Source organism: Phoca vitulina, unplaced genomic scaffold, assembly GCF_004348235.1.
Source record: "Phoca vitulina isolate PV1807 unplaced genomic scaffold, GSC_HSeal_1.0 scaffold5, whole genome shotgun sequence".
NCBI classification, from domain to species: domain Eukaryota; kingdom Metazoa; phylum Chordata; class Mammalia; order Carnivora; family Phocidae; genus Phoca; species Phoca vitulina.
The window spans coordinates 35402279-35420614 of record NW_022589708.1 but is presented as its reverse complement, the minus strand read 5'-3'; positions in this window follow the sequence as shown (position 1 = coordinate 35420614).

The window sequence follows — 18336 nt, the reverse complement described above, 5'->3', positions numbered from 1 at the left end:
TAAATATTATTTCAATGCACATAAATAATTCTAGTTAGAATATAATTCCATTTAGAATGTTCTGTTATTTATTTATGAATTACTAACATTTACCAAATGGTTATTATTTATCAGGCAGTGCTCCAATTATTTTAATATTTATTATCTCATTTAATCCTACCTCAATTATTTAAGGTAGATAGGTACTATTATTCTACTATTTTGCCAGCTAAAGTGACTGGGACTTAGAAGTGTGAGTTGTTTTTCCAAGATTGTTTATCTTCTAGATAGCGTACTTAGTTTACCCAAATAGGCTGACCCCATAGCTTTTGGGTATACTATGCTAAAAGACCAGCTTCAAGGATCATGAGGTGCTTTTGCAGGAAGAAATGACATTTGAGTTTAGTTTCAAAAGATGGATTATCCTACCATATATGAATTAGTCTCAAATATTAACATTAATATTACTAGTACAAATAAGACCATTTATTAGTTAAAAGCTAGCTAGACATGAGCAGTGGAAGGAACGCAGGAGGCCAAGTCCCAAATCCTTAAAGCGGAATGATAGAGACGTAACCAAGGACATTGATAAATAAGCTACACATTAAAAAGACAGAGGCAAAACATCCTGACCTTGAGGCTGACAGATCAAGAGCCACAGGTGTGGAGCCCACACTCTAGTCTTCCACCTCTGCTCCAGGGTAACTCCTAGATTCATTATAATTCATTGAGAAAGGCTACCAGGACTAACCTAGTAGGGTCAAAAACTCCCCTTCCAACTTGTGGGAGTACTTCCTCAAATGATTGAAAGCAGTCTCCATTAGAGACTATCCCACTATATGTCACAGCTCCTCCCAGCCCAGAAAGACACAGAATATCCAATCCCAAAAGCACCTGGGGCTGGTCCACCATGGAATCTGCCCGCTCTCCCACCTTGAGAGTATACTTTTGTTTTAATAAACTGCTTTGTGCTTGCTGCTTTCCTTCTGACTGTCTATATTCCAGCACGGATCCCCATGTAAATCTTCTCGTGGGGAATCCAAGGACTGATACCTCCATTTACACAACACAGACTCTCCCACCAGTAACATATTGAATTAGTTTTAAGATATTTTACAACTCTGTTTTTTCTTACACATACCCATATATGGCCATAAAGAACTTGAATTATAAATATAAATATGAACCTGTTTCTTTAAAAAAATATGTATATGTTTAATTTTGTTCATTATTAAGACTTAAAAGCACTGAGTACTTAATAGTAATAAACACAATCAGTACTCAGATTATTGTCCTCAAATGCCAAGAAACCAAAGCTCCTTGAGCTAATTCTAGGTCTAAGACAGGGAATATACAATATTTGTAAATACTGTTGCTCCAGAAAACATGGAACACTTTCAAAGACCAGTAGGTTATGCAGAAAAAAACAAACACACACACACACAGAAGCCATATTATGGGACGCAGACAAAGATAAAACAATTTAAGCAGAGGGGCACCTGGATGGCTCACTCAGTTAAGGGTTTGACACTTGATTTTGGCTCAGGTCATGATCTCAGGATCAGCCCCCTGTAGGGCTCTGCACTCAGCAGGGATTCTGCTTCTCTCCCTCAGTGACACCCTCCCCACCTGGCATGATCATGCGCCCTCTCTCTTTCTCTCACTCTCAAATAAATAAATTAAATAAATCTTTAAAATAAAAACAATTTAAGCAGAAAAAAACAGTGATAAATACAACTGATTGAAACACTGATTAATGAAACCTAGGAGTTTTAAAATATCTTTTTTTTAAAAGACAAAGAGAAAACAAAAAAAGGCAAAAACAACTCATTGAACCCCACTGGACATAACTAGGGAATGAATTCCTTCTAAGACAAAGCAAATAGAAGGAAAAGTTAAACATCTATCCTCTGTTTTCCAAGTGATGGGCATTTCAGAATAACCTAAAAGCACTAGTTGATAAGAGAAAATTCTCTTCTTCAGAGAAAGTATTGAAAAATAAACAAGTAAACATTTTGTGCCCTTTGATGAAATAATTAACTCAGTCAATAAGCATCAGTAGTTACAACCAATAAAAGAAAGGTTTATAGCAGAGACTTCTACAATGGGAGTGTGAAAGTTCATTTTATGGGTCAACTTGACTGGGCCACAGGGTACTTATTTGGTCATTTGGTCAAACATTATTCTGGGGTATGTCTGTGAGAGAGTTTCTGAATGAGATTAACATCTGGATCCGTAGACTGAGTAAAGCAAATTGCTCTCACTAATGTGGGTGGGCCTCATCCAAACAGTTGAAAGCATGAATGTAATAAAAAAGCTGAACCTCCCAAGGGCAAGGAAAACTCCTTCTGCCTGAATGCCTGGGAGCTGGGACATCAGTTTTTGTTTTTTTGGTTGTTTGTTTTTGCCTTTGGATTCATACTGAAACATCAGCTCTTCCTGGGTCTCAAGCCAACCACAGGATTCAGACTGGAACTACACTACGGCTCTCCTGGGTCTCCATCTTGCTGACTATGGATCATGGGACTTGCCAGCTTCTATAATTTGGGAACCAATTTCTTATAATAAATCACTATACATATATATACATATATACAAATGTGTATAGTTGACCACTGAACAACACAGATTTGAACTGTGCAGGTCCACTTACATGCAGATATTTCTTTTATAAATACAATATTGTAAATGTATTTGTCTTCCTTATACTTTTATTAATAAAATTTTCTTTTCTCGGGCACCTGGGTGGCTCAGATGGTTAAGCGTCTGCCTTCGGCTCAGGTCATGATCCCAGGGTCCTGGGATCGAGTCCCGCATCAGGCTCCCTGCTCCTTGGGAGCCTGCTTCTCCCTCTGCTTCTCTCTCTCTCTCTCTCATGAATAAATAAATAAAATCTTTAAAAAAAATAAAATAAAATTTTCTTTTCTCTAGCTTAGTTAATTTGTAAGAATACAGTATATAATAATACATATGACATACAAAATATGTGTTAATCAATGGTTTATGCTATTAGTAAGGTTTCTGATAAATAGTAGGCTATCAGTAGTTAACTTTTTGGGGAGTCCAGAGTTATAAATGGATTTTACCTGCACAGGGGTTTGGCATTCCTAACCCCATGTTGCTGAAGGGTTAAATGTATATATTACTGGTTCTGTATCTCTGGAGAACCCTATTTGGTACTCACAGTGGTTCTACAGAAAAAGAATGTTAAGGATAAGTTTTCTGAATTCATTCTAGGGTTTCTGGAGCTCTAATGTGATAAAACTTAAGGATGCTAATGACTATATCCAGCAGTAAAGAGGACACTGATAGTCCATGGTGTAATCTCACAATACAGACTGACAAAACATCACCATTGCATACTCCTAATCAACCAACTATGAAATGCACAGATCTAGGTGACTGTGTATCTAATACTTTCAAACATATGTGGCAAAATAATGAATATAGTAAGATTGGCTGGTTGCTCCTAATATTACTGGACAAGGTACAGACTCAACTTCTCAGCCGAAACATTGCACCCGTGACCAGAAAGCTATTATGTGTGTCTTGAAGGAGATCTCTTTGGAATTCAAAGGCAGCATAGTTCTCATTTGGGTGTGTTGCCCTCACCCATTTACCAAACCACCCAAAAAGCTACTAGTTTTGAGAGGGTCCCAGGACAAGAGAAAGCTCTGCAACAGGTCCAAGCTGCTGGGCCACCTGATCCAGCAGATCCAAAGGTATCGAAAGCACCAGTGGCAGGTGGGGATGATGTTTGAAGTAATGGTAAGAGTTATGGGGTGGTGATAAAAATCTAGGCTCAGCCTCAGATTTAAGGATATTCTTGTCCAAATATGGATAGTGTTGTCAATGGAGAACAAGAAGAATGAGGATGGAAGACTAGAAAGAAGAAACTACAGTAATAATAGCATGTTTAAAGCAGCTTTGGCAGTCGTAGATATCATAATCTGTGGAAAAGGGAGGCTGAAAAGCTAAGGTGAGGATTTTCATTTATTTTTTTTTTAAAGATTTTACTTATTTGAGAGAGAGACAGAGCGTGCCCACACAAGTGGGAGGAGGGGCAGAGGGAAAGGGATTGAATCTCAGCAGACTCCACGCTGACTGTGGAGCCTGACACGGGGCTCGATCTCATGACCGAGCCAAAATCAAGAGTAGAACACTTAACTGAGTTAGCCACCCAGGTGCCCCAGTGAGGCTTATTTTAGAAGCCTCAATTGTTAGGTTGAATAATTTGATACCTACTGTCTTGTCAATAAGGAATTGCTTCTTGGGGCGCCTGGGTGGCTCAGTCATTAAGCGTCTGCCTTCAGCTCAGGTCAGGGTCCCAGGGTCCTGGGATCGAGCCCCACATCGGGCTCTCTGCTCAGCAAGAAGCCTGCTTCTCCCTCTCCCACTCCCCCTGCTTGTGTTCCCTCTCTCACTGTGTCTCTCTCTGTCAAATAAATAAATAAAATATTTTTTAAAAATTAAGGAATTGCTTCTTTATTTGTGTGGCAGAGAATGATGGCTGTTTTTCCTTTAACCATGCTCCTCTTCCTTTAGCAATGGAACCCCTGTAGTTTGGCTACCCAAAATGAAAACATTTCCTAGCCTCTTCTGCAGGTGCATGCCATCATCTGACTTAGTTACTAGGAATGATACCTTATCCTTATCTTCTTTGGGTAAATTCCAAAATGTGTCCTCAGAGAAGGAGGCCATGCCCTTCTTTGCCCTCCCCTCCTCCTTGCTGCCTCTACATGGATCAGAGGCTGACCTGAACTATCTATCTTGGACCATGAGATGAAGCCTATACTGTAAGGATGACAAAATAGTGATCTAGAAGCCGTCCGGAATTCTAAAAACTTTGTGGGCCAGGGCTCTGATCTGCTCTCGTCACTGTCGGGTTGGGGCGTGCCACTCACAGCTGAAACTAATCCAGAGACAAACTGTTTCTTTTGTTTGCGCGTTTGGCGTGTTAAACCAGGGAATGCCAGAGTTAAGATTTTGTATGCACAGACAGGACTGGATAAAAGGAGAGGCTTTTGAAAAAAGCAGGTAAGATGTAATAAGGCTCCAAAACAAGACCACTGACAATAACGTTCACTGCCTGGGGGATAGGATGAATAGCTATATGATTTTGAGCCTAGGTGTCTAGAATAATAACTGAAGCCTCTAAGTTTGAGAAAAGCATGAGTTGTGCATGTGTGTGCTTGTGTGTGTACATGTGTGCATCTGACCTGATTAGGGCGGCTATTAGAACCTCAAGAATTTTATTTATTTATTATTCACCTGTTTCCTTGGAAAAAGCAATTGGATCATAAAAATGGTTGAATTACAATAGAACCAAATCTGTATCTTGGGAAGATTTACCCAAGTCCACCTACCTCGTAGGTAGAATAGCAGGAATATTTGAGCTCTTGGTTACTGTGGCCCATTACCTAAGTAATTCTGAATATAACAGGGAACATTCTTATTTAAAGGATAAAACTAACATAGTACCACAATAGTTTAGCAGACTGCTTATTCTAAATCAGTGTTACTCAACATTGACAATTGGGTCCAATAATTTTTTGTTGTTGTTGTGGGCATGTTTCTGCACGTGGTAGGATGCTTAGCAGCATCTAGGCCTCTGTCCACTGGGTGACTAACACTCTTCCTTTTCCCTGCCCCACAGTTGTGGAAACCCAGACACTACCAAATCTACTCTGAGGGATAAAATTACCCCCTGTACAGAACTATTGGTTGGAGGGTATAGTAAGAAGAACATGTTTTTTTATTTAGTTTGGTTTGGTTCTCTACTCTAGTCTTTCTTTTTGCCCTTGATCCTGTAATGTGATACATGAACTCAAACAAGATACCTATTTATAAAACAGGAATTGCAATCCGATACTTCATCTCTATCGGCATTATGGCCAGCAATGACAGGGACAGTAGAGATAATGTATACATGCCCTTAATGAAGAGTGGCTATCATCATTGTGCTCCATAAACAAGGGGAAAATATACCAAAGTAAAAATTTTCCTCCCACTTCATTTATTCTGAATCTTTTGAAGGATTTAGTTATCTGTTTCTAAGGCCTTCTTTTGACTCTGCAATTCCCCACACTCTGGTGGTAGACGGTGACCTCCTGTAGAAGACAAGTATGATTATCTAAAATCTTTTGCACACTGCTCTACACAGCATGATGGGCACCTGGGCCTCTTCATCACACGAGCTGCCCTGAAAGCAATGGCATCAGTCTGCTTTTCATCTCTTTCCAATAACATCCACCACTATACGCATGATACACTGTTCATTTTTATAACTATTTTTTTCATTCTAAAATAGAACTCTATAGTTTCAAAGCAAAATAGGATTCCCGAGTCTCACACAAAAGATGTGATCAGGGACCCAACTGTGCCTTCCCTTGGGTCTAACTTTGAGTCATTACTATGTTGTATGTTCATGAAGTAGTCGGCATCCTCTGCTCAGAGTAATTATTGTTTTCTTCGATTATAGCTAAAGTTGATATGTGGAACACACCCAGTAAAAATTACACTGAGGCGTCTGGATTTCCCTAGAGAATTTTAAGACTATCTGCATTGCCATATTCCGAAGAGGCTCTATAGTGCCTCTTCCTTTACGCTGACAATGCCAGAAACAATTACTGCGGTCTGGCGGTCACTATCGAAAGATCTCTAGCCATGTTTCAAGGGGTTTATGGTCAGTCATTGAAATACATTTTCTCCCCCATCGGTATATATGGAATTTCATCACTCCAAGTGTTCTGCCTACAGGATTTTGCTCAAGTAGAATAAGATTTCCATCTTTTTCTGGTGAGGTAGGTAATGTCTGCACACCGGTTTATTCACTCTCGCGGAGTGCCGACCCAGTGAACTGCCTTGCTCAGCAACTTCCTCTGAGAGTATATACGGTAGTCTCCCTTATCCGTGGTTTCACCTTCCGCAGCTTCAGCGACCTGCAGTCTACTGCAGACAGGGAGCAAGGAGATCCTCCTTCTGATGGTACGTCAGAAGGTCAACGGTTGCCTAAAGCTAAGTCACAGTGCCTACATCATTCTCCTCACTTCATCTCATCAGGTAGGCATTTTATCATCTCACATCCTCACAAAAAGAAGGTTGAGTACAGTACAATAAGATATTTTGAGAGAGAGAGAGATCATATCCACATAGCTTTTATTACAGTATATTGTCACAGTTGTTCTATTTTATTATTAGTTATTGTTATTAATCACAGGTATGTATGTATAGGAAAAAAAGATAGTATATACAGGGTTTGGTACTATCCCTGGTTTCAGGCATCCACCGGGGGTCTTGGAACATAGCCCCTGGGGATAAGGGGGGAGACTACTGTATGAGTGTTTTTTTTCCACAAATAATCTCTACCAGCCACAGTCCCAGCATAAAGAATCACCATCTGCTAACATCTGGGCAGGTGCTCTCGTGACCTTTCCAGTGCTACACAGATTTCCCTACGGTGACAACTGCATTCAGACAACAGTTAAATCTAGATTCAGTGATGCAACAGGGCCCAGATCAGCAGTCACTTATGAATTTTACATACAAATCCATGCATAAGAATAGTTCTACGAGGGGAGAAAAAGGAAGTGGACATTTTTATTCAGAGGCAATACTTCAGTGTCTGTCTAAAAGAATCTATTGAAAGAAAAAAAAATATTTGACTTGCTCTTGCCCATTTTTTTTTCTTTAAACAAATAGATTTGGGGTTTGAACTGAACATATTTCCAACAAGCATGCCATCCTAGTTACCTTTGGAGTGATTCAAAGAAGAATTTTAGACAAACTGTCACATTTCTTTTTACACAACACTTAAAGGAAGTTAATTGAATCAGCAATTTAGATAGAGACAACCTATAGCAATACAAATGATTTTGGCAAAGCAAAGGTGAAAATGAATCACTCAAGAGCAGGTTGGTAGATAAAATACAAAACACCTTGTTGAGCCTTAATTTCAGATAAACAATACATTTCAAATTTTAGCATAAAGATGTCCCAAATATTGTCTGGAGTATACTTACAATAAGATAATTTTTATCATCAGTTCAAATTTAACTGGAAATCCAGTATTTTTATTTGCTAAATTTGACAATCCTACTCCATGGAGGCAAGTTGAGAAAAATACATGTGAAAATCCTGCCAACCTAGAAGGCCAGTGTCACTGTATTTAAACATCTGAAGTTACTCCCTTTATTTTCAGGCTCCATAATATAAAATATTTAGAACAAATAAAAGGAGATGCTTCACTCAGCAGGTAGTCACCTTGTGAAATTCACTGTCACCATAGGTCACTGGGCTGGATAATTTTATGACCAATAATAACATTTGTTTGAATGCATGCTGAGAAAAGGTAATCAAATCTCACACTTTAGGGAATAAGTTGCTCATTGCAGAAATTGGGAGGGAATGACTTCCTGAACAATTGGCGAGGGTATTATGAGGGTTATGGTCATTGTCAGAGAGGCTGCCTGCCCATGGATCAGGTAGAGGCTGACTAATCAATGAGTGCTGTCCCAAAAATGGATGCAAAATTCACTATTAATAATGAGGTTGATCAGGATGGTAAAAATAATGATGCACAGGCTTATTTAAAAGAGACCACTCACATATTTGTGAGGAAAAACATAGTTAATTTAAGGTTATTTTACATGATAAAAACTAAATAAATATATTAATTTGGGGAGTCTTTTTTTTTTTTTCTTTTTTGAGTCAGGATTATAGACAGTAGAATGAAGTAGAAACTGTTCACTAGCTGCAGAGGAGATGCCCTCCCCGCTTGCACAGGATTTCTGACTTTCTTTATAGCCTCATCGCATCCACAAATTAATCTCAGTTTTACAGCATCAAGGTAGGAAAAGATTGTAATACAAACTGAAGTCATATAAGAAAGATGATTTCACAAAATTATGAAAAAGCGAGGTTTGCCTATTCTTTCCGGCTAAAGCACCTCCTTTTACCTCCTAATGAGTCTCCCCTTGCCATGCTCTCTTGGTTTCTTTTGTCACAAAGAAAACAGTATGATAAATAAGTTCATTCTAAAGTAAAACTAATTTCATTGAGTGGAGTCCTCTAAGGAAAGTCCTATGGAAAGGAGGTGGGGAAAGGCAATGATTTACCCAAAACAATGTCTAATGGTAGAATTTCAGCAGCTACAGGTGAAATTCCTTAATGTTCTTCATTTCATATATAAAACCTCCTATTTCACTTACTTGTAAGGTTATTATTACATTTTGAGGCCCCTGACTGTTGGATTCCCAAGTTGGATTGTGTTGCCTGAGTCTGGTAAGTGAGAGAGGGCAAAGAAAAAAAAAAAAACGCAATGTAAGAATGATGTGCCCCAACCACTTCTCTGATTCTGAGAGGGCATAGATAAGGCAAACAAAGCAAAAACAAATACATGACTTTTGATTTTGATTTTTGTTACCAATTAACATTTATCATTGAATTGTAATTAAATATAAATACATCATTTAAACTGCAAGCTGATTTTCACAGTCATTTACTTAGCTTAAGAGAAAAAAAAATATGTGAGGTAAATAGCAATAAATAGGTTTAATATATACTTCTTCCAAGATCCCAATCCATAAAAAATAACTTGAAGAAAAAAAGGAACAACATGCATTTTAATAAATAGAATGATTACCTCCAGATACAATTAAGCAATTGTCCATTGACTATGTCAAAATGACGTAGCATTTATTTTTTTGTTCTAAAATACATCTAGTTAGTCATATATTAACAATTTTTAGTTACTGGAAGCCAGCTAAAATGCAAAGAATTGTATAAAACTAAAATCTGAGATAAAAGGGATAAACAAGGAAGACGTTAATTATAAAGAAGTAAATAATTTCCTATTTTTAGAATGAAACTTGTCCCTTTTAAACACAGACATAGACATAATTGATATAATCATAGAAATTGAAACCATGGTTGAAATGTTGGTGAGACAAGAGAAGTATTTGGATTAAAAATGAAAAGTTAAAAAAATGAAGAGTTCCCTGTTAAAATATTTGTGAGTACCATAACAAATAAGATGTTTAAATGCAAACTGTTACTATTTTTTTAGCAAATATAACTGGTATGATTTTTTTCTTCATGTTTCAGTGGTACACCTCAAATGACTGAATCTGCTAAACTGAATTTCTCAGTTTAGTCTCTCTGTCAACCATTAACTCAGTTAGCTCTCTATATCTAATTTACCAATATACTAAATCTGGAGGACAAATTTTATCCTGATAGATTTCTCTGGAAGTTAGCCATGTCTTTTATACAGTATAGTTTTCTCTTTCCTCTTTTAGTTAAATCATTTTGGAACAACCTACATGTTTAGAATCTTGCAACCAAAATGCTTAAATTAATTAATTTTCTATTTTAGGAACAAAAATACTTCTTCATTAGAACTCTCTCTGTTTAAAAAAAAAAAAAACTCTCTCTGTTTGCATGGTAATAATTAATAATGAATTGGGAAGGAATGCATATGAGAAGATAGTAGATTTTTTGTCATGTTTTGTTATCAGGCTTAAGAAAATTGATTCCTTTTAAAATATAGGCATCTGCCTAAAAGTCACTACATTTATATAAAATAAATGCATGAATAATACCAAATACTTTAGTATATATTACAAATTATATCAAATAGCTTCAATTCCAAAACCTTTCCCTTTTTTTTTCTTTTCATTTCCTTAGGTTACAGTTAGCAAAATCCTTTCTTTCATCTTGCTGAAAAATTGGAGGCAAGTTGGGTTTGTTCTCCAAAGGCCATATAATTTTTCACTGAAGTAAACAAGCCTAATTTTAGAAGCATATATTGTGGTCATTAAAGTGCTCCATATGTAGCTATATTATAAAATATCTAGAGAGAGTGGATTTTGTTTAGTGTCTACAAGTGCTTCATTTTATAGATATTTTCCAACCAACACACACAAACATACTTCAACCTTATGGCTGGTAACAGTATCTTGCCATCTGTGTGTTTGTATTTTAAGCAGAACATGCTATGAAAATGTAGTAAAAATATACAACAAAAAAGAAACCTGAAGCCAGTTTTAAGTAGACTACTTCTTGGCTTGGAAAATTAAGAGTGCCAAACATCATCTGTGCTTTTCTAAAATAATATGTTAAAGAAATACAGATGAACACTTGTTTTTTTGAACAAAGCCAAATGAGTAAAAATAGATGAAATGGCTGAAGAGTTTCCTTTTTAGGGAAAAGGCCATTTTTTTTTAAATGTGGTCATATATATTTCCTAATATTTTCTTTATCTTAAAATATTATAGTCGGAGCTATTATCTCTGTTTAATTTTTTTAAAAATCTTACTGGGTGGATGTAACGAATATTTTGTACTTTGTGGTTGTGTTCACTATTTACAGATTCTCCACCACTGTCTCTATTAAGTTCCAGAGTCTGTCTAACATGATTTTCCTACATCAAAGAATGAGAATGCTTACTATTAATAACTCAGGTGGTATGAGACATTTTCTAAATTTTCTTGAGAATTATTTTGTCAGTGGCTAAGATCAAATTTCTCAATAGAAATGAAATATTTGGTAAATTATGTACACATTTTTATATCATTTAATATACCTAGGTCATTAGAAGAATCACAAAATTTAAGTGAAGTCTCCATTATATTTCTACATATTTAATACATTAAAATCCCAGGTTCAGATTTTTTATGACATTCCAAAAACTTAATTTTTAAAAATTCCAATTCTATTTATATACTGTGGGTAATTTAATGTTTCCTAATACTACTCACATCTTACTCTACATTTATTCATTAATTTATAAAAATTGGCCATCATAGGTTAAAATATAAGTATTGCCCACACTTCAAATAACAAAAAGCAATCTAATGCCTACAACATTACTAGAAGATGCTAATATTTACAACATATACCAATGACCAACAAAGCAGAATATAATAAAATTCCACTTGTCCTGGTTTCAAATGCAACAAACAAATGAGCAAGCAAACGACAGATTCAAAACCAGGTCTACAAGATAGAGAACACAAACTGGATTTAATTTTCCACCTGAAAAAAAAAAAATCAACAAAATTTATAAAACAATGATTTTGAACACACTATTGGACAATGAACCCTGAGAGAGAGGAAACAAACTAACTGAGCCCTACGACTGCTTCAGCTTAGTGCCTTGAAAGAATTTCCACGCTAAGGAGCAGTAAAGGGAAACCCAAATGGAGCCATGGGACTGTTACAAATTGAGATCTTAGGAGATCAAGGGAGCCAGAGTCTGCAGGACAGAGAATCAGAGCAGAGAGCAAGGCCCAAAGAGAACTGTGGATGCAGGGCGTTCCCCTTGAGTATTCAAGCAAATACTATCCAGTCCCTGTGTGTAACTAAACTGCCTAAGGCCAAGGGAATAATCAACTGACTAGATTAGAGGAAAGAGTTCACAGCAATCACACAAGGCTAGGAATCCTATCTTTTCTCACTAGGTGATTGGGAAACTTGATTCACAAAGCATTGACAGTACTTCCTATCATTTTGTCTCAGTAGTGAGAAACACCTGTCCTTAGACTAAACACTGCTCTTGTCCCACCTAACGAATCTTAAAAGTAGGACACAAAATGATCAACCTGTTTCCAAGTAACTTAATTATGACCAAGAACAATGCTAAAGAATATAAACTGAAACACAAAAATATTCAGTATACAAAAATATCCACCACCTAACAGATGAAATTTACAATGCATGGTTTCCAACCAAATATAACCAGAAACACAAGGAAGTAGAAAAACACAAGCCATAAGGAGGAGACCAATGAATCATAATCAATTCAGAACTGACACAGATAAGAGACTTAATAAGGGCATAAAACAGACATTATGAACTCCATATGTTCAAAAGTTAAGATGGAAAGTTTTAAAAGACACAAATCATACTTCTAGAGAGGAAAACCAAAATGTTTACATTTGAATAAGACTGATGGCAGATTTGACATAGCAAAATAAAGTGTAGTAAACTTGAAGACACAGCAAGAGAAAGTATCTAAACTGAAACAGAGAGGAAAAAAGAAATTAAAGATAACAAAAAGAGCATCAATGAGTTGTGGAAGAACTTTAAAAGCAGTCTACGGTGCAAATAATTGGAATACCAAACAGAGGGGAAAGAGGGAACAGAAAAGTTTTTTAAAAAAATAACATTTAGATTTTCCAACTTTCAGAAAAAAATAAACGCATAGATCCAAGAAGCTCAACAAACCCCAAGCACAAGAAACATGGAAAAAAAAAAAAAAATCAATGTATATCGTAATAAAATTGTTCCAAACCACTGAAAAAAGAAGATATTCAAAGCAACCAGAGAACAAAAATGCATATTACATCAAGAGTAACAAAGGTAAGGGTGACAGCAGGTTTCATTGTAAACCATGTAAATGAGATGAAAGTAGAGCAGTGGACAGCCGTGGAGAAAGTATCCGAAAATCCCTCATTATGTGCAAACTAAAAACAAAGAAATAAAACCCACTTATAAATAACACACTGGCAAAAGAAGAAATAGAAAAAGAAATCAAAGAGTATTCTGAACTGAATAAAAATGAAAAAAATATATCAAAATTGTGGGATGATGCTACTAAAGTAGTACTGAGGGGCAAATTTACAGCACTAAATGTTTTTGTGAGAAAAGAAAATCTCTCAATCCAATCATCTCAGTTTCCACCTTGAGAAACAAGAAAAAGAACAAATTAAATCTAAAATAAGCTGACAACAGAAAAATAAAGCTTAGAATGAAAACCCATGAAGTAGAAAATAGAAAAACCAGGGGGAAAACATCAATGAAATCAAAGCTGGTTATTGTAGAAGACAATTAAATTCATAAACCTCTAGTCAGATTGATCCTAAAAAAAAGAGAGAGAGAGAGAGAAAGCCACAAATTATCAATATAAGAAATAGTGAGGTGACCCCGTTATTGAAAGCATAGTAAGAAAATATCATCAACAACTCTGTGAACTTACATGAAAAGAAAAAATCCTTGAAACACAAACACTACCAAAGCCCTCTCAAGAATAATTACATGACAGATCCTTTAACTATTAAAAAATTTGCTATATAGCTAAAATCCTTTCCACAAAGAAAACTCCATAATGAGAAGTCTTCACTGGTAAATTCTATAAACATTTAAGAAAGAAATATTGCCAATTCTATACAAAATACTTTTATACACTGGTGGGAATATAAAACGGTATAACCACTGCAGAAACAGTTTGATAGTTTCTTAAAAATTACCATAGAATCTAGCCAGTCCATTCCCACCATTCCTTTTTTTTTTTTTATTCAAGAGAATGAAAACAAATGTTCATATAAAGACTGGTATGCAAATCTTCATAGCAGCTAATCAAAATGCAATGACCAAAAACTGGAAGCAATCCAAATCTTCATCAACAGGTAAATGAATAAACAAATGATGTTATATCCCACAGAAGAATATTATTTCAACCTTAAAATGAACTACTGATATGTCATCATACAAGGATGAATTTCAAAATGATCATGCAAAATAAGTCAGACAAAGGTAGATACTATATGATTCCATTTATATAAAATTCTAGAAAATGCAAACTAATCTATTTTGACAGAAAGCCTATCAGTGAATGTCTGAGGAATAGGAGTGGGGTAAGGTGGAGATGAGAGGGGTGGGGGTGGGGAAGAGATTACAAAAGGGCAACAGAAAATTTGGGGAGATTATAGAGAGAAAAAAATTACATTTACATGAAAAGAGTTTATAAGCATCCTGATGCCTCCATCCTTAAACCAGATCCTTAAGCTCATCTTCAATTACTATTCGTATTTCTTTAAAATATTCTTTATGTAAACATGAGTATGTGTTTTTAAGTTCATTAAAGATCAATGATGGTGAAGTTACAAAAAAGAGTTAAGTTGATACGGACATACAAAAATGAGTAAGAATGCATGCATGCACCCATACTAGTTACTGGAGCATGGCTTAAATGCATGCATCCATAATAATGACCTTGGGTCGTAAGAGCAGGCTCTATTCCTATAAGGCATCTAGCTTGGCATCCATCTACTGGAGACTCAGCTAATTATTCTATACACATTTTTTTTTCCATTTAATACTCATAGCAGACCTAGAAATAGCAGAAGTTTAATGAAATAAGCCACACTGTTAAGATCACAGAGTCCTAAGTAGCAGACAGAAGATTTGAACCTAGCTCACTCTGAATCCAGAGGTATCTAATAACCACTCCATTCTACCACCTTTCAGAATAAATGCAGCATTACTGCCTTGCATTCACCTTCGACAAACACACAAAACAAAATATTTAGAGAATCAATTACTTTTCTTTTAAGAAACATAAAAATAATGACTTAAAACTATGGCTGCGTGTCAGTATTTCTGAAAATAAAATGAGATCATTATTACTGTACAGAGATGGAATAAAGGCGGATGAAAACCAACAGTTCAGCCATAATGATTTCATTAGGACAAATCTGTGGAGAGATGAAAGGGGCAGATCACTAACAGATTGCTAGTGAAATGGAGAGTGTGTTGAAGTCGTCGAATGTGATAACACTTACAGAAATGAAAGTTGAAATGCTTTAGAGGAATGGGGAAAAAAAAAGAAAGCAATATTTTCTGTCTTAGATAGCACATCAGCAAAAGGGAAAAAGCATATTTTGTCAATTCAGCCAAGTCATTGATCTCTTTTGAATGCTGAGTCTAATGAGGCAAGTAAGGGAAATGCATAAAGGTGCTTTTACATGTGTGCTTTGCTGGGTTCGGATTATTGTGCAGAACTAAACTGCGTTTCACAAAAGAAGGCTTATTTGGAAGGCTACATCTTTTATGGCAATAAAAATAGGAAATTTAACATCAAAATAATGAAAAAAGAGTTTTTAAAATTGCTAACACTCAGCTTCTCCCAAAGCCTTAGCTTTATAATTAAACAAACAACAACAACAAAAAAAAAAAAAAAAAAAAAAAAAAAACCCTCAAACATTTATTTCACTTGTGCTGCTTTCTGTAATACCAAATTTCTGTGCATTTCGGGGATTGTTTTCAGTTATTTCATAACAATACCACTTCTGCAAATGGGAGGTCATTTCTTATGCTCTACATCAATCATTCTTTCAAAAAGCACTGGACTCTGTCACAATTAATTGAATTCAGGTCAATTATTGCAAAAAACCTAATAGCAGCACACACATACACTTTTGAAATACAAACCAGGTTTTAGTTATATCTAGAGATAATTGCTAATATAATATTTAGAAGTAGTACATTTTCATCCCAAATATAATTAGCTCCCTTTCACCATTTTAACTGAAGGTCCCAGCACATTGCTAAGCATTTAGCAAGCACTGGATAAAAAATACTGGATTTGTAAAATATAGGAAATCTTAAAAATGTGAAAAAGTATAAATAAGAAAATTAAAATTATCCATAACACACAATGCTACCACTTAAACAGAACCTCCTTCTTATATTGGTGTGTATCTTTCCAATCTTTCATGTTATATATAGAAATGTTTTTATATTACAAATAGTTTACCTCTATGAATCAGAGGTAGCCAGAGAAATGTTTTTCTCTAACCTTAAATATTCTTTAAAAACAAGATGGTAATGGATATATGTTATAGTCAAGTTTCCCTATTATAAATATAAACTCTGTATATGTAGTTGTTTATTTTCCCATGCAATTCTGAATTGTTTTCTTAACATCCTAGGGTTAATGGTTTGAATTTCTTTAGGATTCTTGATACATATTTCCTAATGACTCTAGAAAAAAAGATTTTAGGTCAATTCATTCTTCTAGAAAATGTCCCTTTCTTTCAAATATTTTGCTCGCTAAAAAAAGTTTCCAAATCTCTATGAGCAGTGCATCCTTCTAATGCATTATTTCTTTTAAACTTAAGTAGCAAAAACAACAAAGAATCTTCCCCTTGAGATCATCAATAATATTTTGAGAAATCCTTAAATTTCTGTTAAGATCTTTCTCCTTTTATGCTTTTAGAGAAATTTGACTTTTTTTTTTCTTTAGCAACCTCTTTCTAGGTGTTTTCTCTTCTGGTATAACAAAAGACAAAGATCTGATTCATCATGATTTCTACCACTCAGTGACATGAGCTAGCTTGACCATTAAAAATATTTTTCTGGGAGCATTAAATAAAGTTAGATACTTTGTATGATGGTAACCTAAACCAAACTTCCATGAGTGATTATATCATGAAGAATAACCCAAAAAATTTCTGGACTCACTGTTGATTTTGTGTTATTTTGTAAATATTCTTTAAAATAAATTATTTTTTAAAGATTTAATTTATTTATTTGAGAGAGAGAGAGAACACTAGAGAGAGAGAGCAAGCACGAGTGGGGGCAGAAGGAGAGGGAGAAGCAGGCTCCCTGGAAGTTTGATGCGGGGCTTGATCCCAGGACCCTGGGATAACGATCTGAGCCAAAGGTAGACACTTAACCAACTGAGCCATCCAGGCGCCCTAAAATAAATTATTTTAAGAAGAACTATTTTAAGAAAGCACAGCACTAGGATCATGAAAGGGTGATTTTCTCCCACATATATTTCTGCCATGTGTGGAAAGCTGTTGAGAAGGAAAAAGAAAGAAAAAAATATATAAGGTGCTTGATCCTGCTTACTTTTTATGCACACACACACAAAATCTACAATTAGTCAATAATTTACTCTACTTGGACCAGGTACATTTACATCAATGCCAATCAACATTATCAAGAGACCACTTATATATACAACTCTAGGAGCATCCTGATTCCTAGCTTAAAAAGAAATTTCAGGAAAGCTTATGAGGGTAAATAAGGATGTTATTTAATGTCCAATAGACAGTTGAGGAAAAAAAACACCTGGAGAGGTTAAGTCATCTTATTAGTATCACATAGTATCAGATTACATGGCATTTAGCTCTGGAACCCAAATTTTCTAAGATTCAATGTTCTTACCATTATTTTACATCTACTTGGTTAGCAAAAACTAATAGTACAATTGGAAATACCTTCATTATGGAAAATATATATAGTAAATATATTTAGGGAGTATATATGGGAAGCATATATATATTTATTGTTTACTGTGATTTTTTTGCAAACTGAGGTTTCAGTGAACCAGTGGTGCCCAGTACTGAGCCTGTGCATGGCACAAATCTCTTTTCATTTTAAAATCCACATTTGTGTTCACTATCCTAAATCAGGATCCTATGGAAGCTTACTCAAAATCAAGCCATCATGAGCATTTTCACTCAATCTCCAGTCCTCTATTTTGGCTTCTTGTTTTGTTTTATATTCTCTATCTATTCCTTTGTTTTCTCTTCACTGTCCACTTCTTTTTCTCTTCTCCATTTTTTC